Source organism: Pteropus medius, unplaced genomic scaffold (assembly GCF_902729225.1).
Source record: "Pteropus medius unplaced genomic scaffold, Ma_sr-lr_union100, whole genome shotgun sequence".
Lineage (NCBI taxonomy): Eukaryota > Metazoa > Chordata > Mammalia > Chiroptera > Pteropodidae > Pteropus > Pteropus medius.
Window position 1 is genome coordinate 13,656,619 of NW_024340699.1, and position 6,346 is coordinate 13,662,964.

Below are 6,346 nucleotides of genomic sequence, written 5' to 3' on the forward strand. Positions count from 1 at the left end.
GGAGCCTCCCCTGCCCCAAACACCCCATCCCTAAAACCCACTTCTTGTCCCTCCCCAGGCTCAGCATCAACCACAATGGCTGGGGGTGGGCTTTAGAGCACTGGCAGGGGACAGACATGTACCCTCACCAGACCCCTGCCCCAGCTCCATTTAAAAATAAAGTTCTTTCTTAAGGCCAGCTGTGCTGTTTCCTCTCACCACCGGCCCCCATCTCCTGGCCAAATAAATACGGTTTCTTTACTTCGACCTAATTCTTTTCACGAGCTCCTGAGGCAGGGGAGGGTGGCTTAGGAATTAGACACGTGGTGAGACGCCCCCCACCAACCATGCACGTGATGAGACGCCCCCCACCAACCATGCTCCAGCTGCTTAAAATAGCTTAGAGAGGTCACGATGAAGGTCATCTTGAGTCAAAGCTTCCCGTCCAGGAGAAGCTGGCACAGTGGGTCTGGTCTCCTGAATCTTGTCATAAAGACTTCAGAAAATGGTCCCCTGAAGTTCTGGCCGTCGCCTTGAGAGAGTCCCTTGGAATGGGGCGGACTCATCCCTCTTGAGACCCACGGGGTGGTGGGGTCTCCCTCTCTCCACTGATTTTCCTGTGGAGATGGATGCCCCCTCTGTGGGCTAAGGTCACCGTAAGGGAATGGAGGCTTCAGATCACTTCCGCTTCCCTGTCCCCTGAACTCGCTGGTACCCACGGCCACTGACTTCTAGGTCATTGGCAAGCAGCTCTTCAGTGCAGTTGTGGCATCAGCTATCTCTATGCCGTTTCCACTAACGAATTCCTATTTGCTCTACATCCGCTCCCATCGACTATCCTTGGGATGCGTGCTGCCCACTTAACTGAGAACGAGGTGACAAAGATTCGATTATTTTATTTCTCAAAGTGGTTTTCAACACTGATGGATAAATTGGGATCTGGAAAAATCTTATGCCATGGGCAGCACTTGTCTCCCATGCCTCATGTTTCCAGAAAAGGGTGGTCACACCAGACACAAAAGAATATGTACTCTGGAGTTCAAAAACAAACCAAACTCATACATGGTGGTAACACACAGAATACTAGTTTCCTTTAGGGAAGAAAGAAGGCAATGGTGGCGGGGCGGGGGGGAATGAAGAGGGTTTCTGGGGTTCCGGTAGTAATCTATTTTTTCACTTTGTGAAATTTCATCCAACTGCACTATTATTTTGTGCACTTCTGTAAGTCTATTATATGTAAATTGTGTTTATTTTTTAAATGATGACATGGTAAAAATAAAATTAGATTCCTACCCCACATCTTACAGGATAAATTGCATATGGATTAAACATTTAATTGGTAATAAATAAACAAACAAACCATAAGTGTTTAAGAAGAAAACACAGGTGAATATTTTTTTATTTAGAGTATGGATGGTCTTTCAAGTATAATGTGCAAACCAAAAACTATAAAAAAAAGATAAGTCTGACTACACTGAAACTTAAAATTTCTCCATGACAAAACCCATTATAAACAACATCAGAAGAGAAATATCAAACCGGGAAATTAAAAACTACTTATAATCAGCAAGAAAAAGAGCCAAAGGCAAACAAAAAAAATGAGAAAGTATGAATAATCAGTGCAAAAAAATGCAAACATCTTTAAAAAATATGAAAAGGTCAGTTTCACTCATAGAGAAGCACAAATTAAAATTTTACTGAGACACCGCATTCCTATCCCAACATCAATGACAAAACAATCTTACTACTGTATTGATGAAGTGTGGAGAAACAGGTATTTTCCTATATTCCAGATGGGAACACAAAGTTCTATAATAACTATGGAGAGTAATATATCAACAACCAATAAAATAACTAAGAAAAATTTAAATGAATAGACCCTTTGACCTACTAATTGTACACATGCCAAAAAACACAAAGACACGGATATGCAGTCTTTATTGTAAGAGCCAAAGATCAGAAACCATCTCAATGTCCTTCAACAGGGACTTGTTAAGTCAATGACGGCACCTACGTATGATGGGATGTGATACGACATGATGAAGAATGAGGGCACACTCCGTTGCACCGAGGCAGTACAGGACAGTCAGGGACTGCACGGCAGAGTGGATGAAAGCATGGACACACTACCCTCTCAGCTGTGTGACCATGGTCAAGTCACTCCACATCTTCATGCCTTCTGGTGATAATAGTACCTACACAGGATTATTGTGAGGATCGAACAGATTAATATTTTTCTATCACCTTAGAACAGTGTCTGGTAGATCGTAAACCTACATAAGTGTTTGTTAAAGAAACTAAAAATATACCAATGTAGAATGATTTCCAAGATATACTGCTAAGTGAAAGAGGACATATAGATAATAATTACAGGCCACTGATAATATTCCGCCCATCAAAAATAGCAAATAACGAATACTTGTGCATACTATCCTGTATATACCTAGAATATCATTTTGAGGAGAAATACAAACCTGATAAAAGCTGTTGCTTCTGGGTGAATGTGGAGGCAAGGTTCTTGGGCTAGGCTAAACTTTTGTGCCCTTTGAATTTTGAACCGGGCATTTTATATTTTAAAAAATAACACTTGAAATAGGCAGTTAAGGAGACTATGTAGCACATGGAAAATGTGTATAATTCACTATTGAATGGGAACAGCAGGATACAAAATTATATACTGCAACACCATCATTTTCTCTGCAAATGGGCAGTGAGAACACAAGAATTATCTGTTGTTGAGTTTTACTGTTCAGCACTTTGGAGTATTTTCCAGTAATGATGATGATGGTGGTGGTGAAGATGACAGTGATGATGGTGATGATGGTGGTGATGGTGATGATGATGGTGATGGCACGGTGGTGATGATGGTGGTGATGGTGATGATGATGATGGTGGTGGTGGCGGATGGTGGGGACGGCGATGATGGCGGTGGTGGCGGATGGCGGATGGTGACGATGGCGGTGGTGGCGGATGACGGCGGTGGTGGTGATGGCGGGAACGGCGATCGACGGCGGTGGCGGCGATGGCGGCGGATGGTGATGATGACGGTGGCGGTGGCGATGGTGGTGGTGGCGGCGGATGGTGGCGACGACGACGATCGACGACAGCGGCGGTGGCGACGATTATGATGGCGGATGATGATGGCGGCGGCGGCGACGGTGGCGGCGGCGGCGGCGGCGATTTATGACGGCGGCGGCGGATGGTGGCAACGACGACGATGATGGTGGTGGTGATGATGATGATGATGATGATGATGATGTAGATGAAGAATTCTACCCCCATCAACTACACCAGTCAATCCATTCTGAGATCTTCAGTCTCCTGGCCACACCTTGGTTTAAACTTTGCCAAAACGTGGAGACAGCAGTAACGTTCCTCTCTCCAGGGAGCTGTCTGCCAGCCTGCGCTGGACCACTCATTCCCCTGGGTTGAAGTTTACTCTCAGCTCCAGCTTCAGATAGTCTTTTCATCACTGTAGGGAGGTGGCCACTGGTCCCCTTGGCCTAGAAGTTTCAGACTCTCCCAAGAGAGCCCAGTTTATGTTTCTCAAGTCCTCCCCTCTCTCATCCCTCCAGCCCCCAGCCTTCTGAGGCCTCACATTCCTTAGGCACCACAGTCGAGGGAGAAGATCAGTAATGAGGCCCCGGGGCTTTAGATGAAGCCAGACCCTTAAGTGGGCCCTGGGAAACCTATTAAGTAACTCTTCTCTTTCTGAGAGTCCCTGGGAACTGAAGTTGGAAGATCATGGGAGAAGAGGGAGGATGATGTGGCGGGGTCTGTCTGCTCCCCATTTTTTATAAAATCCTTCTACAATCTACTCTGTCACTTTATTATTTTTATTCACAGAGGAGCTTCTATTCGATCTGGGCCTTGAAGAATGAGTAGATTTCCAGGTGGGGAAAGGATGTGGAGAAGCAAGGTCAGGGAAAAATGAGTGATGGCGGCATATGCAGGGAGCTGTGTGGCTTGCAAACAGGGAGTGAGGCAGAAGATGGTGAGCGTGGGACCAACGAGGTGTAGTGTGTCCATATTAAGATGGTTAGAGCTTGCACTTCTAACCAGAATTCAAGGCACCTTCTCAACCCAGACTGGATCTCTCCCTCTCTCAGGAGTCATTGTTAGGACGTGTATTCCCCCCAGGACGGTGGGCAGTGGGTCTGAGGAGCTGAGGATTTAATTCAGGCTGGAACTAGGGTCTGGTGATCTTGAGTCTGAATTTAAAGTTCCCTTCAAATGAATTTCCATGGATGCCATGGAAGATGGCTCGTGTGGGGTGTGAGTGCCAGGGACTGAGGGCAGAGCCCCTTGCTGGAATTCCTCAGCTGGAACCCACATTTGCTGGAGAGGAAATTCTGTGAGGAGCGGATCTGTGGTCCAGAAGGCTGGAGGACGTGAAGTTTCTCCTAGCTCTGTGTCTGTCTATATGCCTGTTGCTCTGTCTCTATCACTTTTCTCTGTCTCTGTTTGTCTCTCTGTTTTTGTCTCTCTGTTTGTCTCTGTCTCTCTATCCGTCTCTTCTTTCTGCCCAAGTCTGTTAGCTCTGAGCTTGGTGAAGCACTGGGCTGCGCACACTCTGCCAAACAGTGCGTGTCTTCACTCGATCTGTCTGCCACTGGCCTCGGCAGGTGCCTCTCCGCCTGTTCCCAGTCGTACGCCTCATTCTGTTTCTGTGCCTCTTTGCCTCTAAGTCTGCTTCATTCTCCTCCTACAGCCGCTTTCCATTTCCTCCTCATTTGGATGGGGGAAGACCAACAGATAAGAGAGTAAGTGGACTCCTCCTACGTAAGAGCACAGACTGGGAAGTCAGACAGACCTGGGGACAAATCCCAACCAAGGGAGATGCAGGGGACCCCTTTAACAGGCCACTCTAACTAGTCTCAACTTCTTCATCGGTAAACTAATGATGATGATGATAATAATGCCCACTACCTCATAGCAGTCTTGCAGAGATGAAACAATATTGTGCATGCAGAGTGCTCAGAGCACGCCCGCACATCATCAGGGCTCAGCAAACAGCAGTAATAGTAATGGCGGTGGTGGCCATTGTTCTGATTCCGCTCCCTCGCTCCCATGGGTATTGCCGGTGAAGGGTAAGTTGGAGGCCATGGCCGTGCCTCTGGGCAATTTTCCAGGAGACCATGGTGGAAGAGCTGGGAGGAGAAGTAGGGGACCAGAAAGTCTGGAAACTTAAAGGCTCTTTGGGTTTCGGAGTCCGAGCGGTGGGAACGGTGAATATACTGGTCTGGCGGTTCCTTCTCCCTCCCACCAGTTATCTGGTCTCTCCAGAAAACTCTTCCATCCAGAGGTGGTCAGCCGGGGTGCAATGTAACCAACACGCAGGGAGCAGGAAGCAAAGGAAAGGACTATGTCTTGACACGCAGGTGTATTTCATTCGGTTGTACTTCCTACGCGCAGGCACTGCTGTGCCAGGTGCCTTCTGTGCAGCATTTCAATCCGTCACTAGAACAGTTCCATGGGGGTGGAGGAGGTTGCTAGGGCTTCAAAAGGTTAGAAACCCACTCCAAGGTCGGGAGGTCAGCAAAGACCTGGATGAAAGCCCAGGCGTGTGTGGACCGGAAGCCCGTTCGTGCCCCTGTGCCATCCTCTCTCCATGAGGAACAAAGGACAGGCTCCTGCTTTTGGAGAACTGGATATTAGATCTTGGGACATCGCGGGCTGCAGAGCCTGCGTCCCACGTCCAGGGGGACAGATGAGGAATCTGAGGCCCAGAGAAAGATGTGGCTTGGGCAACATCTCAGACTGGACCAGAAACTAATCCTCCTGGCTCAGCCCCCAGACCTCCCCGTTACCTGAGGCCACTGAGTTGGATGATGGGGCAGAGCGCATCCCACAATACACTGCACACTGCACACACCTGTGCAAGTGGACACGTACACAAACACACTGGTATCACCAGAAAGAGCTGTTTTACTATTTACCCTGCGTGAAGCCCCTTCTAAGATCCACCAATTGACATCGATCATGTTATGCCTAACCTGACATCTCCCTAACTGACCTAGTTAGTACTGTAAATGAAACCCATGTCTTCAAACTTATTTATGGGCTTTTGAAACATTGCAATATCTTTTTCAAAAATGGTTTACCTTGGGAATAAAAGCATAACCGCGAACACAATTTTGATCGAACCTTAAAATATCAGAAGCGGAAGAAACTTTAAAAATCATCTGGTTCCATCCTCTTACCTTGCAGGGGAGGAAACGGGCTCTGGTACGTCATGACCAGTTCACCATCACACAGTAGGCGGTCGAGAGTGGTTTCATGGTTCGCGGCTCAGTGACTGTTGGTCTTTGCTCTATAAACATGACCTCAGCGCACCACCAGCCTCCCGCGAGGAGAGGAACCGTTG